This window comes from Mustela putorius, unplaced genomic scaffold (genome assembly GCF_011764305.1).
Source record: "Mustela putorius furo isolate JIRA1106 unplaced genomic scaffold, ASM1176430v1.1 tig00000281_pilon_pilon_pilon, whole genome shotgun sequence".
Classification (NCBI taxonomy): Eukaryota; Metazoa; Chordata; class Mammalia; order Carnivora; family Mustelidae; genus Mustela; species Mustela putorius.
Window position 1 is genome coordinate 12,706,877 of NW_025421343.1, and position 22,812 is coordinate 12,729,688.

Genomic DNA, 22,812 nt, shown 5'->3' on the forward strand with positions numbered 1-22,812 from the left:
TTCAGGCATAGGGATCACAAATGACAGAATACAACTCAGAGCAACTGAAGCGAAAGAATTTATCCAAGGCTGTGTGGGTGCTCATGGGGCAGGGAAGCTGGAGAATCAGGCTTGCAGCCCTCAGCAATGGGACAGCTTGAGAAACTGTGAAAAAAAACACCACTCTGCCCCGCTGGACGCTGCTGCCGGATAGGCAGATGCTTAGCATTCCTCCTGTTTTGATCATTCTGTTTCAGATTCAGAGTTTGGGGAGAGAAAATCCATCCCACTAGTGTACGTGGCATGCTGCTCCCTGGCTATGCAGAGCTGAGAGAGAATCCCCAGGGGTCACTCACAGGGGTCTGTGGTGGAGGTTCAGCTCATTCCTCGACTGTTCCACAAGACAGAGGAGTAAACCCCCCAGAAGGAAACTGAGGTGCTGTTAGGAGGAGGAATGGAAGCTAGATAGTCAAAAATCAACAGTATCCACTCCAGGGCCATCCTAAGAGCCCAGGGGACAGATGCCCAGCCTTGTCGGCCTCCCTGGGGCAGTGTAAGGCTAGAGGATAGATACAAAAGCTAGATAGAGGTGGCTGGGGCCATAATTCCACCCAGCCTACATGCTGTGGCCCCAATTCCAGCCCCTTCCCCTGGCACTCGATCCTCTGTAACAAAAAATTAAACCAATTTTTCAGATTTTGTTTTCTGAACCAAAACACCAAATGAACTAACTCAATTGTGGCTCCATGATTACTTCTTTTGACAGAGCTTGAAGAGATCACCTGCCTTCCTCCCTTATTTTCCCAAACATCAGAAACAAATCTTGAACATCATCTGGGAAGTATACCCACACTCACACCCCCAAGAACTCTACCACAAAGAGGTTTGTGCACAAGATCTAATTTTTTAAAAACTCTCTGACCCCCAAAAACCTTTAATTTTCCTTAAAAAAGCTTTCATCAGCAGCTAGAAAGGTAAGAGTTCAGGCACCTGGGTTGCTCAGTCAGCTAAGCATCCAACTCAATCTCAGCTCAGGTGTTGGTCTCAGGGTCATGAGTTCAAGCCCCACACTGGGCTCCATGTTGGGCAAGGAGACCACTTTCTATCAATCAATCAATCAACCAGGCTTTTCAAAAGATAAGAGCTCAAGACCCTTCCATCAAAGCAATGGCCACATCAGTTAATGACCCAAAGCAATGCCATGAGTCATCAGCTCCCAGTCCACCAGGAACTCCCAGATGACACTACTAATAGTATGCTTTGCAACATTAATCACAGGCTGAGACTTTCCAAGTTGTATCTGAAGAAATGGTCCATCTCTTACTGGGCTAATGCTCCTTCTGAGGATGCAGGCAGTTTCCCTAGCTTTGACAATTTCCAGATGTGACCAGCCTGCTGAAAGATGAGAATGATGTTATGGAACCATGAACTTTGGATACCTAACCAACTTGTTACAGTCACAAACTGTATGAAAGAATAGTGCTGATGAACTTATAAATCTTGATCTAGAAATGGCATCAGAAGTTTTATTTATTTATTTTTAATATATGAAGATGAGTCCTACAGAACTTGACCACGAGTTGAGACCACAAACTCAGTTCATCCAGGGGCTGGTTCTTTCTTTTTTTCTATTTATTAAGATTTTATTTGAGAGAGAAAGAGGGAGCAAAAGCAGGGGAGGGGCAGACAGGAGAGAAGCAGACTTCCCGCTGAGCAGGAAGCCTGCCACAGGGCTTGATCCCAGGACCCTGAGATCATGACATGAGCTAAAGACAGACGTTTAACCAACTGAGCTACCCAGGTGTCCCGCATGAGAAGTTTTAAATTTGATCTCCAGGGACGTCCTCTTATTAGCTGTGCAATCTTTGGATGATCATTTTGATTTTCGTGCACTTCTATTTACTGATTTATAAGATGAAGATAACAATAATTATTCTGCCGACCTCAAGAAGTTTCCTAAAAAAGTAAAATAAAAACAGTCTACAGACTTTATAAACTGTGTCTCCCAGGTGAGTCAATGCGCGGGCATTTTCGTGGCCCTACTGAGACATTTTTTTAAAGTATCATTTTGATTTTCGTGCACTTCTATTTACTGATTTATAAGATGAAGATAACAATAATTATTCTGCCGACCTCAAGAAGTTTCCTAAAAAAGTAAAATAAAAACAGTCTACAGACTTTATAAACTGTGTCTCCCAGGTGAGTCAATGTGCGGGCATTTTCGTGGCCCTACTGAGACATTTTTTTAAAGTATCATCTTGTTCTCCCCGAGCAGAAACCACTTGTATCAATTTCTCAGCCTATCTTGCACTGGTTAGCTTGCTAGGAAGCAAGCTCACTGGCCCTAAGAAGCTTGAAAAGCAAAGTGTCTGGAGGTGAATCAAGCCATTTGTACTTCGAAGAGCCTCGGATGAGAGCTGGCAATAATGACGACCCTCCCAATGTGTCTGAATTTCATCTCCTCTTCCTTCTCCCTTTTCGTTCCTACCTCCATTTTCCCTCTTTTGTTCCTCAATTTCTCTTGCTCGTTCACCAGTTCATGTATCCACTCATCTCTTGCACCAACTCATCTGTTGAGTCTCTACCATGCCTCAGGCACTCAGCCTGGTCAGGTTTTCACAGAATGGTTCAAATCTTTACCTGCTGAGGGACCATGCATGAATTATTACTGGGCGAGCACTCCAGAAATGTAATTTTTTTTACTCCTCCACCCCTGCCCTGTGCCTTGTTCTTGAGGATGCCAACATGGAACCTGCCGCTAAATCTTCCATGCATAGACGTTCTAGGCTTCCTATTTTTGCTTGATGGAAGCTAACGTATTTAGAACACATACACCACGAAGCCAAATGCCGTGGAGTGTCTGCTGCTGCAGTCTCAGAGAGGTATTTTCAAAAACAAAACCCACCTTCTCTACCTGGGCTTTGAACATTTTGAGAAATAAGATACAAAACAAAGATGGTGGCCAAAATAGCAATCTAATACTGACAGACGCTAAGTTGGGAGATACGGATTTATAGGAGAGCCAGCAGAATCCCTAACTACTCATCAGGTGATGAGGGCAGACTTCCTCATGCTGTCATAGGTGACACTAGGTCAAGGCAGGCCTCCCTGCACAGGAGCAGTCCCTGGACAAGTGACAGAATGGAGCCTCTGAAAAGACCATTCTTTACGGAGCTGCAGAGAACACTCTTCACACTCAGGAAACACAAGCAGGATAGGAAGACCTGAGCTACTCCTGCCTGGTTATTCTTCTCTGATTTATAATAATCTCTGTACCTGCCCAGGGTTGAGGTGAATACAGGCATGGAGAGAGGCCTGTACTTGCAGCAGTCAAGCCTTCTTTACAGGAAGGAAGGACAGCAGTGTGGAGAAATGTCCCCATTAACATCCACTGCAAGAGAGATGGATGTCCTCCTCACCTTTCCATATAAACAGAATAAGCTTTTTTGTATATAATATAATTTTACTTCATTTTAAACTATGAGCAGTGCTTTTGTATTCTCTACATAAATGGTCATTTCCAGATGCTTTTTACTCTTGTGATCAAACTCAGCATACACAGATTAATCCAGCATACGTTGTCAACCATGGGAAAGCCAATGACCAAGTCAACGTGTAGGCAAGTGGTTAGGTTCTCCAGTCTCTAGAATAAGCATTCCTACAGAGCATTTTCAATGATTTAATCTAACTTAGAAAACTAATTCAGCACCTACTAGAAGAAAAATGAATCAGAATCTCCTCTCAACAAGCTCGTAAATCATCATAGAGGACAGACAGGAGATTCAATAATATAATGTGACAAGAGCTTCAACAAAGATACACTTAGAATTTCATAAGATGGGGACACCTGGGTGGCTCAGCGGTTTAAGCCTCTGCCTTCAGCTCAAGTCATGGTATCAGGGTACTGGGATCGAGCCCCGCATCGGGCTCTCTGCTCAGCGGGGAGTCTGCTTCCCCGTCTCTCTGCCTGCCTCTCTGCCTACTTGTGATCTCTGTCAAATAAATAAATAAAATATTTTTTAAAAAAAAGAATTTCACAATACGCAGGTATGGGGCCTGATTATTCTGCCAGGTAGGAATCGGGGACAGCTACAGACAGAAGGTAAAACTGGTAAAGTAATTAACTAATAACAAATTGAACAAGTGAATGAATGACCCTCCATTTCTGTGGTTCAGAGATGAGCTTTCCAGCTTCCTTCCCTGTGTCTGCTCTTCCGTCCTGAGCAGACTTGGAGCAGCAATCCCACATTCATTCTGTGCCCTCGTCCTGCCTTGTCTAGCTTGCCCATGAACCCCACACAGAAAGGAGAGCGTGCGGTAAGAGCGGAACTAACCCTTGTACACTGGAGAACCTGGCAGGTGAAAACAGCACAGCACTTATGTTCAGACCACAGTGTTGAGAACCTTTAAAACCTAGATGCAATCCGCCCTGAGGCCATGAATAATTAATGAGTTATTCATTATTTGAACTGATGCTTATTGAGTATCCCGTGTGTCGATACTAGGCGCATCAATTAAACAAGATAGGCAATATCCCTGCTCTGACAGACTTTATTCTTTCACGGATTTTTGTCCATAAAGGACTAAATTAATGAGTCCAAAAGCACAGAATTAGAAAGTGGTAAAGTTGGAATTTGAACTTTGCTCTTTCTGACTCTGAGTGCTATGCTCTCTCAATACTGTTCTATGACAAAGGCTAACTCACACCGAAAATCCTGTGTGTGCTCTCAAGAGAGGGAAAAACAACCAAGGAAAGCAGAGCAACACTTGCTCCTCTGCCGCCAGGCATGGGCAGTTCATGGGGTGCGGTTTGCACGTCTGTGCTTTTAAAGCTGCCCACGTGACTCTAATATGCAGCCAAGGCTGAGATCCACTGTCCCAGGTGTGGCAGGGAGCTGCTTTGGGATTCTTAGGAAGAAGAAAAGAAGGGGACAGGCCCAGAGCCTCCACTCTGCCCTCCCCTCCGGCTTGAACCTGAGCATCCCCACTTTTATCTTGTTTATACATTGGGTCTCTGCCTCAGATTTCCACTGAAGAAAGAGCTCTGCTGCTAACAAAATAAACAAGTCTGAACCACTGTTTTCAAGTTCTTAGATGTGAAGGGTCCATGGGGTTTTTGTAGCAAGAAAACTTCCTCTTGGCATCATTTTAGATGTTCCCTACTGGTACCCTGGTTACTGGAGTTCGTAATATGCTGTTGCTGAAAAGAAAATATAATTTCTTGAATTATTAGGAAAGTGCCCTAACCTAACCGAAATGTCAACAAATGTCATAAACAGAGTTTCTGATAACCTCCACATAGTCATTCAGTGTACATTTATTGAGTATCATCTACTATGTTTTGGAGGCTGAGGATACCACCTTAAAGTTGAGAGACAGGTCTGGCTTTTAGGAAGCTTACATTCTAATGAGGGAGACGAACAGGAGACAACGTGTGCAGAGATGGCGTTCAGTCCTACACATCTTGCAGTCTCAAGCCCTGTGTGCCCAGAATCCTGTAGAAAAGGGCTTGGTGTTCCCGCTCAGTCCTCCCAGACTCTGAGGAGCCACCATCCCTTCTGGAAAGGACAGGGGGTTAGCTCATTGGGATCCACGGGCGTTTACTTCAAACGCCATCGCTGAGACCCTCTGTCCTCACAGGCTTCCCTGAGATCTAGTGGGAGTCCGGGAACCTGCTTGCCTTTGAGGTGGGCCAGGCCATGCTTTGTGGACCTCAGAGGAAGGATGCTTTGATAATGATGAGTTTGCCCTTAAGGTATTATCTACTTCCCAAGGCTGCCTGGCTTCTAAAAAGGTCTGCAATCCCCAGAAGCCCATTCTCTGAGAGGTAGTCACTTCAGTAGGTCTTATTGCTTTCATTCCTCTGTAGCATCAAATGTCCAACCCATGGAACGTCTGGGACTCAGCCTGGAGACAGGATTTACGTATTTGTCTGGATAAAAAACATTCATGACTATTTCGAGCTTGACAGACTTGGTATGCTGGTAGAGTTGATATACTGATACATTTGAAAGTCCAATGTCAAGGTGAGACAGGTGCTAATGCACAGGGTTACTACCTATAATCTAACAAATACGTAAGGAAAGTATAAAACAACCACATCAATGAGAATGTCGAAGGTAGTTCCAACTCCATATAAACAATCTGTTCTCCTAAACATTGTCTTGTCTTTAAGGTCCTCCGTAGCCTCAGCAGAAAGTGCTCCTGCCTCCTACGGATGTGATCATAAATTTCAAATGAAGAAAGTGATAATTAATGAGATTTTTCCCCCTTTAAATGGTTATATGAAAACTTCACACAGCTCTTCCCTAGTCAAATCACCCCCAACAGGAATTTCAGGCTTTGAACTTACATTCCGCTGGGTTCATCTTCCAGATTAAAAGGTTTATTTATTATTTTCCTCTCTTCCTGAAAAAGTTACACACACTTCAAAGTTAAATAAATAAAGGCACAAAGAAACAAGTGAAAAATCACCCAGAAATTCCTAGCTAGACATACAAATATTAACAATGTGGAGTCTTTTCCTCCAGTCTTACCTATTACATAATATTTTTAGATGAATAACGATTTTGCAAAAACCTGTACCGCACATTAGGGCAGAGTTCCATAATTAGTGGCAGGGGCGAAGACAGAAGACACTCTCCAGCTACTGAATTGGCAAGATCAGAAATGAATGGCGCCATAAAGATCCCATGTCTTTCATTAATGCTTAAAGCGGAGACTTTATTTATAAGGAGATTCTAAATTCCAGGCTGGTCTCACCCGGCTGCCCTTGATCTAGGGAGCCTGTTTGTCATGTTAATGAAGAGAAAAGTTCCAAGTTCCACAAAGACCTTTTTTCCCCCACAGCTGAAGGAGAGAAAGAGATGTTGGCAACTCAGGGGCAGAATTGGGGCAACCCTAAAATAACTACTTTATCTTTGGGGCCAGCTGGCCTCAAGTCAGCAGCAAGGTTATTCCAGCTCAGGGCAAAGCAGCGACTACACAGTGAGAGGGGACTCCCAGAAGCAAAGCCACAGCCCAGCATTTAAGCAGGTTGGACTACTGTCTACACTAGTGGTTCCCAACCTGGAACTGGCATCAGAACCCCATAGGGTTGCTGAGCCCCATTTCAGAGTTGCCAATTCAGCAGACCTGGGGTAGGGCCCGAGAGTCGGCATTTCTAACCAGTCGCTGAGTAATACCAGTACTGGGGTTCCCAGGACCACACTTGGAGAACTACTGGTCTATCCTGACGCTTGAACTGCTTAACACAGTTTAGCGCTTAGGCTTTAAAATCAGACAGATTTGATTTTATCCCTGGCTCCTAAGAGCGATGTGAACTTGGGCAAGTAATTAATCTGAACCTCTATTTTCCCACAAGTAGAGTGGGGATAATTATAAGGATGTTCTAAGAAACATATCATATGGTAGGTGTTAAGCACATTGCCAAGGTCACCGTAAACATTCCTGATCATAGTCTTTCTGTTCAAGTTTCATCTCAAGACTGCTTTGGAATCTTTCTGCGCCCTAGAATGAGTGTCCTTGGCCCTCCTAAATCCTGGCTCACTCCTTTTCCTTTCCAACCTGCCCTGGTGGTACGGAATTTCCACCTCCCTACCCCCCAGGGGGTCTCCCAACTCCACCAGCGGGGAGCCTCTGACCAGGCTAGTCCTCTGCTGCCACCTTGTGGCCTAAAATCCCCTAACACCTTTCAAGATAACCCGTCAAGGTGGCCCTCCTCGGGCAGCAACCCCCAAAACCAAGCATCAGCAAGGGAGACAGAGGTGGCCCACTTGACCATGGGGAAGGGTTCCCGACCAGATTCATCTAAAGGACAATCCAACTCCTGAGGGCTACAAGACGACACAGGTGCCTGGATCAAGGCCAAGAGACCAGGAGAGCTATCTGACCACAGATCCCTAAGCAGAAGTCCAGAGACTTCCGCTGAGCTCACAGCCGGCCTGGCCGGTGAGATTCCCAGCAGGACCTCAGGACAGCTGCCTGCAGACATCTCTGAGGACTTCTGGGGCTTCAGGACTTAATCCTTCAGGTTCCTCCTACTGCTGCTGCCAAAGGCATATCAGGAGCAAGGGACCCTGGTCGTCCCACATGCTGGAACCCACGTCTGATGGACCAGCCATCATGCTAGGTCCTTGGGACAAACTCAATGCTTTAGCAGGGAAACAAAACAGGAAACAGAGGCATGTGGGCAATGAAATGAATACCTACAAGGTTCTTGCCTTTTTGTCCCCTTTCCTCAATGCAGGTAGTTTACTGAGGTGTCACGGCTCAACAGGAAGTGCAAATACAAACCTTTTTTTTTTTTTTTTTTTTAATGATTTTTACCCTGCCCACTGGAAAGCAGACTTCTTAATGACAGCTGAACAGAATTCGTAAGTTGGGGGGCTACTTCCAGTTATTAAAACTTATTCAGTCCAGTTTTAAACTTCTCTCACACTCCATCTTTCAGCGAAGTACAGGAATGAGTAGGGACCCTGGCTCTTGGAGCAAAGGAGGAGAGAGGAGGGCCTGGTCTAGCTCAGGGTGCCTCCTCCTCTCTATTCTTCAGGGTAATGATGTCATACATCTCTCTAATCAACCGCCATTCACAGCTACTGGGTATAGCTGCATTCCTAGCAAACAGAAAGTGGCCTTCACATGGCAGGAAACCAAGTGCTTGCTCTCCCTTAGGGACCCCACACATGGGGCTTCTTGTAAAGACTTCCTGAGCACAGTTCCCTATGGGAGAGGGAGCTCCAGCTCCCTGCCGCCCATACCCTGCAGACCATCACTGGGAGTGGACCCAATAGTATCTTCTGCTAGGGTCCTCTGGAGTCCTATTTGCTAGTTTCCTTGACCCATAGAAATCCTCACGTCTTTGCCCACCAAACATAAATGCAGACTGTTTCTATGATACCTACTCTTGTCCCTTGCACACATGGCCCAGAATAGATCAGTAATGAACATCCCTCTAGAAAATGAAACATCATCTGTCCCTTCTTACAGGCACCTGAAATCTTCATGCATGATACTCTTGGAGCCCTCCCCTGCTCTCCTTCAGCCTTGGGAAAAGGCTCTCTTCCTTTCCCAGGGTCCTGAGGCCCCGAGGCTCTGGACCCTGATAACTCTCTCCCATCCCGCATGTCTTCTCAGAGCATTGAACTCCTGCATAGCCATGAGTGGGGAACATTGCCCGAGACAGCTGCCACCTCTCAGTAAGGCTGGGCCAGAAGAGGGATGCATTTTTAACTTCTCTCTTTAGAATGTGGCTCATGCGGTACCTCTTCAGCCTCATTTTTGGACCCCTACCAATTCTGGGCAATTGAAAAGTCTTGCCCAACATCTACTCCCAAGAGAGTCCAGTCTAGGGCTCAGGTGGGCCCCTGGAAGGAGTAAAAGACAAAGTATTCGGATTCTTCTCCCATGGCTGCCCCCAGTTCCACTCTGGGTCAGCTCGGGTAAGGCTTGCCTTGGCTAATTGTTCCATCTCTATGTTAGAGGTCACCTTGGGCACTCCCTCCTATCTCTAGAAGAAGAGGGATTAAACAAAGGAGTAGGGAAAAACTGAGGCACAGGTGGAGAAATGATGGGTCTACATGGGCAAGTCAGAACGTGCTTTGAGGAGGCACCTACCAATAATTATCTTCCCCTTAACGTGACATGAACTCAGATAATTACTTCTTTAAACTAAGTATTTACTAATGTTATCTTACATTTTATAAGGCATGCTACAGTTTGACAAGGGCCTTTTCATTCATTCATTCATTCATTCATTCTTCCATCCATCCATTCATTCATTCATTCACAAGGGTTTTGAATCTTGCCACCATCTTCAGGTTGGTAGAGCACGACTCAGTTATTCATTGATAAGAAAATGGAGGCATCCAGGCCGTAAATCACTTGAATCAAACCACAGAGCATTAGCCTCTCTTGTGAGTAAAGCATTGATAGCCAACACAACCTTCTTGAGCAGGATCTGGCTACCTAACGAGCTTCAAGCACTTGTGACCAAGGCTTTGAAGGAATGGGGGTGAGGGTGGATAGACTAGGCACCTATAAATTGGGGTGGGAAGGAGGAGAGCTCCAGAACGAGAGCCCAGGCGGGGAAGAGAGGGCTTATGTAGCCATCAGCAGTCAGAAGCGTAAGTCTTCCGTGCTGGGACAGAGAGAGGCGGCTTTCCAGATTAGCAGTCAAGCAACAGAAGCAAACTCATTTGCCTTCACAGTTCTCTCCGCCTCCTATTGATCCATACATGCCCGGATACACTCCGGGAAAAATCCCTTCCCAAAGCCAAAGCTTGCTGAAGGGAAAAAAAGAAAATTCCTGAACTATTTTTAACCATTTTTGTGTTGTTCTAACTTGTCTTAGCAGCAAAGAAACTTTCCTTTGTGAACTCAGGGGCTTCAAAGTCAGCTTTGTTTTCATGTGTGGTATTGATCTGATTCTCCAGAGAGTCTCTTGACATCTCTCCACACCTCACCTGATTAATCCAGCAAGTCCTACAGGCCCCTCATCCACCGACAGCGAGAGGGAGGTACCGAAAATTTCAGAGCCTCTGTCTGAGGCAACAGACCCTCTCCCATGGTGGAGTGTGGAGCTGAATGCCAAATCCCTACCCAGACCCGCGTGAGCTCCTCCACACAGCACAGCCATCCTAGCTCAGAGCAAAGACCGAGTTCTCTTTGATGAAAGAGGCTATGGGATTTTCCTGTTCTCTGCTTCCTAACTGAAGCAGCCTCTCTAAAGGCAGCCCTGTGGGACCCTCCCTCAGGAAGCCTGCTCCCAGCCCGGCCGTGTCTACTACAGTCTTCCTTACTCAGCCACGTCCCCTCTTCTGGGCTCACACTCTCCACATCTGTCAAACTAGGGGCAGAATGAGACTTCTACAGACCTCCGTAGCTGCCTTTTCTCTTGCATGGTTAAATCCTTCCTTTCTTTCATGCTCACCTTGACGTGGTATTTAGGTCTTGTCTTGATCAGCTCAGACGATCACAACACAATACCAACACCGGGCGGCTTAAACAACAGATAATTATTTCTCACAGTTCTGGAGACTAGAAAGTCCAAGATCAGGGTGTCAGCTTGGTCAGGCTCTTGCAAGACTGGCAGATGACTGCTTTTCTGTTGTGTCCCCACAGGAAGGGTAAAGGAGCGCCAGGGTCTCCCTCTCCTTATGATGACTCTAATCTCATCATGGGCTCCATTCTCCTGACCTAATCTAAACCTAATTACCTCGCCCAAATCCTACCTACTAATACCATCTCATTAGGGATTAACTCTTCACCATTTTAACGGGGTGGGGTGGATATAAAGATCCAGACATTAAACTCAGGCATGTCTGAAGGAGGAGAGCGAAGAGGCAGACTTGCCAGATGGTTTCAGCAAAAACACCTCACATACTTGATAAATATTTATCAGCCAAAACGGTATAAACTTATTTTACGTATATGTCTGATATTATCATAGTTTGGATCCTGAAAAATCAAAACTGACTTTTCAGGGTTGGATTCAGACATCTGGCAACCAGAGCTTAGAACTGGGTGCTCTCCAGGTGCTTTGGCTGGCCTGGGGGATGGGGATTATGGCGTATTATACGATAAACTAGAGGAAATTTTACTTTATATCATAAACGTATTGGTGGTCAGTCTGAGACACCAAGTCACAGAAGAAAAAAGAATAAAAATATAGAGAACTATGTTGTAGCAGTGTTTCCTCCCTTCACCCCCAAAAAGTTGCTGTCTGGAGGAGGGCATTGGGCAGGATTTGCTAAGCTTGCTTACTCAAGACCTGACCCCCACTGCTTACCCTTTGCAACACATACTGCTCAGAGCCCGCCTCAGACGCCCCTCCCAAACCCTCCCTTTCAGGATCACCAGGACCTGGGGGCCTCAACAGAGTAGAAATGGACAGAACTGAGCCAAGGGTGTTGGGGGGAGGCTTTGGAGAGGATAAGAAAACAAAGCTGCGGTCAGTGACCTGGAGTTTAAGACCATCTGGAGCAAAGAATGTAACCTCGGCTTTCTCATCCATCAGATAGGGACAAAAATACCTAATCTCACAGGATTATAGTGTTTTCCTTCCTTTTCCTCCACCCCCAGAGAAATAGAGAAATAACCCAATAAATGTTTACTGAATAAAGTGCACACTATCTCCAGAACCAGCTCTCAGTCTACAGGTAAAATCTCCGGTTACTCTCCCCTATGAGATCTTTCTCTCAAGGTTACCTAGGTCGCTGGCACCTGTCTTTTGTAGTCCTGGGACCTCCCAGAGGAGCCCTGCGTTTGCCCAAAACAGAAGGGAGATGAAGAGACCCCCAGCTGCTGCTCTACTGAGGGACAGGCCCTCCCTCCCCTGTGCGATCCCACAGCTCTCACTCTGACAGACTTGGGGTAGAAGTCTCCCATCTACTAAAAACACGCCACACCTCAGAACTCTCAACCACAGGGTAAACCTGGGATCTCAAGTGTCAAGTTTTATGGAAGGAGAAAGAAATGAGAGAAAGAAATCCCGGCCTCCCCTGTCCTGCCCCGAAGTCTCAGGGATCAGCAACTTCTGCCTCTTTCCATTTGATTATAATTGATTTTAAGTCATCACTTAGCAGAGACAACAGAACAACACACATAAACCTTGAACTATCCTTAGCCCTTCGTCTGCAGTCAGGAATGAATTTTATTTCACTCTCTCACACTGCAGTCTGCACTTGGAAGCAAGGGCTTCACTTGGAGGGGAGTGCAGGGAAGTGAGGGGGCTTCTTCAGAAAGCCAGGCAGTGGGACAACAAGGCAGAGGGCAGGGCTCTGTTCGAGAATGTGACTGTGCAAGAGAGAACTCTGCTTCTCTGGCTGGACACATCCTGAAGCTTCCCATCTTCCCCCATTGCCACATAGTTGCTGGGAATGGAAAAACGACCGTTCCATTCATTTGCTTGCACTGCAACTCACAGGCTTTCCTGGTCACCAAAGCCACAGTGAACTCTCTCCTTCACCTGGAGAACTCCTATTGCCCCTTCCCCCTTTTAAAACCTTCCCTGACTCTGTGGTTCGACTATACTCCAGAACCCATAAGGAGCATGACCCAATAGAAATACAACGCCATAACAAATCGCATGGAGGACAAGGGGAGATGGAGAGGAGAAGGGAGTTGAGGGAAATTGGAAGGGGAGGTGAACCATGAGAGACTATGGACTCTGAAAAACAATCTGAGGGTTTTGAAGGGGCGGGGGGGCGGGGGGGAGGTTCGGGGAACCAGGTGGTGGGTATTGGAGAGGGCACAGATTGCATGGAGCACTGGGTGTGGTGCAAAAACAATGAATACTGTTACGCTGAAAATAAATTTTAAAAATTTAAAAAATTAAAAAAAAAAAACAACAACAAGAAGAAATACAATGCCTGCCAATGTATAATTTTAAATAGCCTAGATACAGGATTTTTAAAAAGAGTCAGGTCAACCTAATTTCAAAAATACATTTTATTTAACCTAATATATCCCAGACAGGATCAATTCAACATGTAATCAGTATTTTTTAAAAAATAAGTTGAGGGACCCCTGGTGGCTCTGACTCTCAGTTTCTGCTCAGGTCATGAGCTCAGGGTCATGAGATCAAGCCCCACGTCTGGCTCCTCGCTCAGCTGGGAGACTGCTTGAGGATTTGCTCCTTCTGCCCCTCCTCCTTCTTGCATGCTCTCTCTCTCTCTCTCTCTCTCTAAAATAAATCTTTAAAAAAATACTTTTAAAATATTGAGATGGCACCTGGTTGGCACAGTCGGTTAAGCAACCAACTCTTGGTTTTGGCTCAGGTTATGATCTCAGGGTCTGAGCCCAGGCCCCAAGTCAGACTCTGAGCTTAGTGCAGAGTCCTCTTGAGATTCTCTCTCCCTGTCCTGCTTGTGATCTCTCAAGCTTTCTCTCAAATAAGTAAATCAATCCTTAATAAAAAAAAAAAAGAAAAGAAAGAAAGAAAGAAAATAAAATATTGAGGTATTTTGCATTATCTTTTTTTTCAGTCGAAGTTTCCAGAACGGTGTGTCTGTACACTTATGGCATGTCTCAATCACGATGGCTGCATTTCCAGGGCTCAGGGGCTATGTGCGGGTAATGGATGCTGAACTGAACAGTGCAGACTAACCTCACTCTTAGCACACTGCGGTATAATTGGGTTTGTGTGTTTCCATTTTCTGTTGGGGTGTCAGCCTTTAAAAACAGGATCATTAACAGTGACCAACTCATAGCATCTGTATAGTAACTCCTTGCAGAATGACTGACTGGATTAATAAATCAGTGTCACCGTTGACCACTGATGAAAACAGCTCTGTTGACGGAGAAGAGGGCAGGCGATGCATTTGGAGTTAGGTACGTCCAGTGAGAAGCTTCTAGGAGATTTTCGGATCAGGATGCTCAGAACTAAGTCAGAGAGAGACAGAAACATAGGAACCCCGGGGAGAGGACAGGATGAAAAGAAAAGACTAGGGAGGCATGGTTTGGAGAGGTTGTCCTGACCACAGGAGGCAGAGACACATCCGCCCATTTCACAGGAAAACGCTGCAGGTTATTTTTAAGGAAATAATCACAACAGGCATCGTAAGGAAGGGATTGTGGTACGGCTGTGCATGGACTACCTCCTTCTGGTATTAGTTACTCAGAGCGATTCTCAGACCTGATGAGGATGTTGGTGGGATCCACATGGCAAGTCCTCCCATGAAGCAGAACCCTCCCCTCTGCCCAGTCCTCTCTCCGTCTCTCCATATGCCACCCCGTGATCAATAACTTCAAATGGAAGTCTCTGGCAGACGCCCTCAGACTTGAACGGTGCTTCCCAGACTCGACTCTGCACGTGCATCACCTGCGATCTTGTTGGCATGTGGATTTCAACTGAGTAGGTCTGAGGCAGGGCCTGAGAATCTACTTTCCTAACATGTTCCCAGTGATGTCTACTTTCCTAACTTGTTCCCAGCGATGCTAATGCTAGTGGCCCACAGACTGCACTGGGAGTAAGCAAGGCATTCGGGGGTTAGAGACTCACGTAAAGCTTTCCTCAAATCTGGGTTTTGGTTTCTGCAAGAGAATCCCAAAAAGAAAGCACGTAAGCCCAAAGGACAAGAAGCAATGGCATTTCAGTGATCAGCTAGAAGAAAAAAACACCTCCTGGGAATCCTGCAAACAATATCACAGAAGGACCTCTGACCACGGGTAAGGTCACGCAATTAGTAGGGGTAGTGGTGACAGCGTGTAAGTTGTGCTGGAATCGAGATTGAATTGGGATCCCATCTATTATACTCACTGTTTCTGTCATCTTGTGTTTTCCACCCTTCTATGAGCCTCAGTTTCTTGATCTGTAAAATGGGTAGAATTTCACATCGCTCGCAGGGGTTCTTTGAATTCGGATGGAATAGTGTATGTGACATTATCTGGTACAGCGGCTCACATACGCTAGAGGCTCAGCAAACGCTTATTAAATCTCAGCTGAAATACTTCCCAGTTACCTCTGCGAGGACAGCACTGGAATAAACCTGTGGGATGAGAAAAAAAAAATTTTTAATGAGATATGTCTGCTTTTAGGTTGATTAAGCCTCTGTGGTTAGGATATTTATCTTGAACTAAATGCCTCCCCTTGTATAAAAGCAATGCAAATACATTCCAAGAAAACGCCTTCAGGGAAAGGGTATAATTTCATCTTTACCCATTTTTATATTTCTTTACAGTTGCCATGAGAGCATTTTAATAACCTCCATGGAGTTGAAAGTAAGGCAGGTAATTGCCATAAGTAATTTAAGGGCTATTAAAGCTAACAAACTTCTCCCGTGGAATACCTTGTTAAACAGTGATCAGCAGAAATCACGTAAAAATCGTGTGCAGTGTAAATTCAAGCTCTTTTTCCAGTTAAGCTGAAGTGAAGATGTAATTACATTACACAGAAGAGGGGTGCGGACATTAAAGCTCTTTCTGTCTCAGCCTCGGGTTGGCTCTAGCCGAAGATGCCCCGGTATGCTAATGAGATCCACTTTCTTCCTTCTGAAGAGTGAGCCTCATCACTGTTGCCATTTCCCACTAGCTGAACTGGCAGCTCATTTTCCATGCAAGCTTCTGAAGGTTATAAATCTGAGCGTTTCTTCATGCAAAGCCCCCAGGGCTCTCAGCTCCAGCCTTGGATCAGCCAATCACTAACCGGGTGACCTTGAGCAATTCCTTTTACCTCTCTAGGCATGCATGAACTACCACAACTATAAAATAAAAAGATTTTATTGCGTGCCCTCAAAGATATCCCCCAGCTCTAAAATTCCTTGATCCTAAACAAGCGCTATACTCAGAAGCCCCTCTTCTGACTATTTTAACTATCAAAAATATAACCATGACTCAAAAGGAGGGCAAAAAGAGAGAAAGAGAACCCATGAAAAGCATCAGCCAATGTTACAAAGTCCATACATTTTATATCTCCCAGAAGCTGGTAGACACAGGCTCACTCACCATCAATTTATTCTTCCTTGCTACACTGGTCCAGTAACTTGATTGCTCTATTTGCTGGGCTCACACCACATTAGGAGGGGAAAATTAGCTGAAACAGGCAAGACCACTGACAATGATAAGAAGTGAAAGCCCAAGGGAGAAAACAGAAACCTTCAAGAAGTCAGGATTTTATCTGGTTCATTGCTGTATACCCAGGGCTGGGTACATAGTATATGCACAATAAATGCTAAATGAATGAACCAGAGGAAGGAGAATGAATGAATGAAAGCAATACCTACAAAAAGCCGATACGATTGTTTTAAGCACAGTGGGTAGGGAAATACTACAGGTACCCATGACCATACACGCTTGAAGGACCTCTCAAAGACTTACACACACTGCAGTTAATATCCACATGGGTGTCCAAGAAAGCAGGGGAAATTTAAACTACACTCGGTAAGCTCTCACTGAGATAGCAAATGATGACATCTGGTTAAACACGGGAGAGGGAATGCAGGGCTTATCTCTGCTTCCCTCCTATACCCTACTTAAAAGGACAGGAGTGTGAAATGTGTGTATATGATTTCCACAAGGAAAAGGAGAGAGAAAAATATCCACATGGACAAGAGATGTCACCCAATATTTCTAAGCTAGAAAGGATCAAATGAAATGATTAGAGCTGATACAGCAAAACAGCAAGGGTCTCCAGAAGGAAGCCAGTGAGAAGCCAGCTAGGTCAGGCCTCCCGATCCCTGGAAAGACTCAAATGAGAGGAACTAGGACAAGGCAGGAAACTGGAGGACTCTTACTGGGGGAAACAGACTACACCCAGAGAAAAGATCTCTAAACCCTGACGCTCAGTATTTACACATACTACACTCTCAATGTAGGGTTTTCCCCTGAGCACTTGGATCCCCAGCCAGCCACATCATATAGTTGACAAGCCCTGCTCCTCCCCTCCCAAAAAGTGACCAGTCTGCTCCAATATAATCAAACCCAAAGCACCAGAAGTAAGCCTCCAATAAGGAAAATCAAGACCAAAACAAACAGAAAAAGAACCCAGAGGAAATCAAGACAGTGAAGGAGGAAGAAAACTTTAAACGTATGTAACTGATAGCCCTAAAGAGATGGGGAAAATACCCTTCATAGCAAAAGAACAGAAAGCTGCATTTTTTAAGGAACAGAAGACAAATCAGAACAATTACAGTTTGACAATGTGATAGCTGGATAAGAGAGTCCCCAGAAAAAAATTCAATCAAAATTTTGGAATGGAGAGTAAAAAGACTTACTCAGAAAGCTGAACAAAAAGACAGTCAGACAGTAGGAGATATGAGGAAACTGGAGTATTAGTCAGCTCAGGAAGTCTAAGCACTGTGTAATAGAGTTCCAGAAAAAGAAAACAGGGTAAAATAAAGGGAAGTTATCAAAATATTGGTGCATGAAATATTCTCATAAGTGGGAGACATAAATATTCATGTTATAAAAGTCTATTGAATGTATAGCACAATAAATAAAGAAACCCCCACGTCAAGTTACACTGATGTGAAATTTCAGAGCGCTGGGGATAAAGAGAAGATACTAAAATCCTCAAGTTATAAATAACTAGCTCACATCAAACGACTGCGAATATGAATGTCATCTGATTCTCAACAACAGAGTCAAAGCTAGAAGTCAATGGAGCAACAGCTTCAAATTTTGAATAAATATCTGCATCTCAGAATGCTACATTCAGTCAAATCATGAGTTATGTGCGAAGAGGTAATAATACGTATCAACACTCTCAGGGTCTCAAGAAATATTTCTCATGAATGCTTTCTCAAGAAACTACTGAAGGATATGCTCTACTGAAATTGGGGCATATACCAAGGGTGGGAAAGAGGTGGGATTTAATAAATAAGAAACACATCTCAGGAGAGAAGCAAAAAGAAGAGCCAAGAGCACATCTGTAGAGCAGGTCTAGGTCACAACAAGGTCAGAGAGGAGCAGGAGGACTGAGGACTCCCAGAAGAACATCTCCCAAGAACAAAGGAAAGCTGATGCTTTGGGCTGGCTAGTCACTGGAGTTGGAAACTTGGGAAACAATCAGTGTTAAGAGCATAGACAAAGAAGTAGGTTGGGGGAAATAAAGTTGACTATTAACTCCAGGAAGCCAAATATTTTGAATAAGAAAGGAAGTATAATCATAAAATACCAGAGAATCAGGCAAACATTTTATACGGCTTTAATTAAACATTTTGAGGTAATTATCAAATTCTTTTGAAAACAGGAGGGAAAGCAATGATGTTGGATCATATAAGGATGTGAAGTCCTCACCTTCATAATAAAAAGCCAATAAAAAGTGGAAAATGATAAAATTTGGTAAGTCAAGCACTAACACAACACTCAAAAGCTTACAGAAGAATAGAGCAGGGGACTTTGGGTTTGGTTGCTTGTTTGTTTATTTGTTTCCTTTTTTAAAAAAAATTTTTTTATTTATTTATTTGACAGACAGAGATCACAAGTAGGCAGAGAAGCAGGCAGAGAGGGTGGGGAGTGGGGGACCGGGAAGCAGGCTCCCCGCTGAACAGAGAGCCCGATGTGGAGCTTGATCCCAGGACCCTGGGATCAGGACCTGGGCCGAAGGCAAAGGCTTTAACCCACTGAGCCACCCAGGCACCCTGATTTGTTTGTTTCCTTTAGCAGCCTTCCAATGTGGATAAAAGTTTTAAGTGACTTTAAAAACGAAATCAGATTATCATAAATGGCCTGACCCAAGCCCATGGTTATGCTTGGAAGTTTTCACCTAAAGAGTAGAGCATGCCACAATCAAGTATGAGAACTAAGGAAAACTAGCCAGATCTGCCCACCCAGGATGCCCTGAGCCATCACCGAAGTCCAAGGGTCATGTCCAAAGAGGTGGGTGAGACACAACAAAGATACTCTGGTTTATGGGCATCTTAACATCAGGTGAAGGCACAAGTCTTTAAATAAGAATATCAATATTGAAGCAGGGCTCTGTCTTGGGTCAAATGGCCATGGAGAGTATGGGTTAGGCCGCCAGATCTGCTAGACAATAACCAGCCTGCCCTTCAGAATCTATAGTCTCTTATGGAAAACTGAGCAGCAGGTGCTTACAGAACGGCTCCACAGCATCTGCTGTCCAGGCCATGATGGTGGGAGACTGGGTAGTGATAGCTCAGTGATCAGGAAGGTCCTCAGGCTTAAATCCATCCACATTTCCATAAGCGACTGGAGCCCCAAACTCAGGTTCCAGTTTCCACTGAGGTAGGGACTATCCACGCACACCCAGGCCCGTGGCTTCATTGGCCCCAAGCCTGGACAGGGTTGGCTCCGCAGAAGCCAGACAACAAGGACTGGGGACAGAGAAAATGGGGCTGGCGCAGGAAGTGACCTACAGAACAAGAATGTCTAATGCAAGCTAGAAAGATTCCCTTCAAAATGGTTAAGTTTTATGTTAAGCTTTAGTGCTTAATGCTTCCATTACATGAAATATTCACTTATGTAGAACAGCTCATTCCCCAGTAATATGAGATTAATGAGGCATCACTGTACATAAAAACTACCGAACTGGCTCAGATCAATCGTCTGTCCTGTCCAGCAGTCTGCCTTTTAAAGGGCACAAAAGAATATGAAATCCAGAAACAGAAGCATCTGGACTAGGGGCCTATCTTCACTGCTTTGGCCTGTGGGACTTTGGGCAAGCGGTTATTTATCTGCTCCCAGCCTCAATTTACTCATCTGTAAAATAGTTCTATGAAGACCTTCCTCTCAGTGGTGGTGTAAAAATTCAATGAGATGATATCCTTAAAAGTACCTTTTGGACTATAATCCTCTCTAAATATGTTCATTAATTTAGCTGAAGGATATAATGAAAGCTTCATAGCTGTTGTCTATCACAGTTTTCTTCCATACCCTGAAGATTATTAACTTCTTTTAAGAAATCTAATTATTGACTTTTCTATGAACATATTTTTTTAAACCCTGAATCTGTCTAGAATCTTGGTCTCTCTTTTTTTTAAGATTTTATTAACTTCTTTATTTGAGAGAGAGAGGAAGAGGAGCAGAGGGGAGGGACAAGCAGAATCCCCACTGAGCACAGAGCCAGAAAAGGGGCTCCACCTTGAGCCAAAATCAAGAGTCAGAGACTTAACAAACTGTACCACCAGGCACCCCTTGGTTTCTGGATTTTTGGTGAACTATTCAAACATTAAATTCAAAAATTTGGTAGGAAGTCTCACTGAATCCTTTTTTTTTTTTTTTAACCTAGAAAACCATATAAACTAGCATGTTCCTAAACCTTCTCACCTAGCACTGGAGCCCCTCCAGACCCACCCCTCTGCTCAGCTGTACTCGTAGTGAAGATTTCCTGGACAGGCGTGTTGTGGGTGAGTCAGAAACTTAGTGGGGGCTAGAAGGAAGAACTGAGCTAAGTTAAATAGTTAGGCTTGGGTGAAACACTTTCTGGAAGACTGAATGAAGCTGAAGCTTTCTCACATGTTTCAGGAAGCTGCCTGTCCCCAAGGTCTGAGCTAGTGGGTTGAGGGTGGGCTGCACAGGCTCCATTATGTAGGGTTCACCCCAAGAGGAGGTATCTGGAGGCACAGCATAAAAAGGGAGCACCCCATAACATTTCTATGAACAGTTCAATTTAAATTTTCGGATTTTTTTCTACCTCTGTTAGGAGACCCTATCACGTAGAAAAGGCAGTAAGAATAGGGAACTGGATAAAGAGCCAGCCCTAAATCCAACCTGCTGTGAGACTAAACAAGACACCTTCCCCCTCCAAGGTGGGCAGGGGGATGGTCTCATTTTGTACAAATAAGGGGTATGAAGTAGATCAGAGTTTTCAAATATGTTCTGTGGACTCTGGGTTCTCCGTTTACACATTGGGTCACATCCCAAGAGATGGAGGAAAGAGTGGTAAGAGAGTGAAGGCAAAGTGTGTCTCTATTTCTCTCTTGGATTGCATGGAGAAAGAAGAGATTTACCACCACCTCTTTCATCCATTTTATATTGGGGTTTTTAAAGGCAGTGCTCCCTGACTAAAAACACATTTGAGAACCACTGGATTGTATGTCCCCAATGTTTCCTTCCAATTCTATGATTAGCTGATAAATTGACACCCTATCACACTGGATACATAAAATATAAATCACACTATACAACGCCTTCTGGTCGGGGAGGTACATTCTTGAGGGACGTATCCAGATCAGCACACCCAGCTAAGGAAGCACCGCTGGCTGGAGAAGTCCCACTCATCTCCGAGAACGTAAGACCTTGCTCAGCACCCATCTCTTTGTTACATAAGCCATCAGAGCGTGCTCACAAAAGTAACAAAACACAGTCTGCCCTTGTAAGACAACACCATTGAGGAGGTAAGACTGGAACACATACAGAATAATTACAGCTCAACCACTCCCCCGCCACCCCCCCCAAAAAAGTGCATAATTACGTGAGACTCTATAAGGTGCAAACTCTGATTGTGTCTGCGTGCAGCAGTAGAAGAAAGCATGGGAAGAGACACGTTCAAACAGTCAGAAAAGGCCCCATGCAGGAGGGGATAGTCTGAAGCTAAGCCCTTAAGACAGCAACTAAAGTCCAAGAACTAAACACTAAAATACCTTTCAAGGTTTCAAGCTACAGAAGTTCAGAAATAAGATCAATGTTAACTCATTGTGCCGACTCAAAAAAACACTTATTTTGTGGCAGAAGAGAATTTCTTTTTGCCCTTAACTCCTTACTTACTTTAAACTCTATTGCAGAAAGGTTTGAGCAGAGGTCTCTATGGTAAAGAGACCTAAGCTCTGTTAGCCTAGTAATTCAATAATTTGTGGAAGTTAATGTCATAAAACATGTAAATATTAGCAACAGGAAGGTGTGTCTCGCACATTTTTATACCATAGAAACTAAAGGACATTATTTGTGGGCAGGATGGCATTTGAACCACACAGAACCTTCATCTCCCCCAAAACAATACTCAAGTCTTGACCTCACTCAAAAAATAAAAATAGAACAAGGCTTACCCTACTGAGGAGGTGAGATTGAAACACTCGGAAACATTACAACACAAGACAAAATGAGCAGCAGCTCTAGGTCCACTGGGCTTGGGTGACATAATGGTCCCTGAGGATGTTGGAAGACCAAAGCCAAGCCCCTGCAGGAAAACTGGCACTAGAGTTGGCATCCCCTCCTGTCACCTAGAGGGAAGGCCAGACGAAGCAGAGGCAGCTGTCCATAATCTCAGGAATCTGATCTGCAACATCTCTAGAGAAGCAGAGCTCTAAGTCATCAGTATAACATTGGTTCTGAGCCGTGGGTCCTTTGAGGGGAGCGGAGGAAACTGTATGGAGGTGTATAATGAGAATAAGACAGGACACACCAACACTGCTCTCCACTCTCAGCTTCCAAATA

At 44.6% G+C, this 22,812-nt stretch overlaps 1 long non-coding RNA gene across 2 annotated transcripts in view; it reads right to left on the reverse strand.

The window, feature by feature from the left end:
• Nucleotides 1–22,812, reverse strand: part of LOC106004794 — a 96,746-nt gene that overhangs the window by 46,174 nt on the left and 27,760 nt on the right. For both annotated transcript variants that reach the window (XR_006606451.1, XR_001177843.2), the window contains exon 3: nucleotides 15,239–15,467. This is a non-coding gene — a long non-coding RNA (uncharacterized LOC106004794). The remainder of the gene's footprint in view (nucleotides 1–15,238; nucleotides 15,468–22,812) is intronic.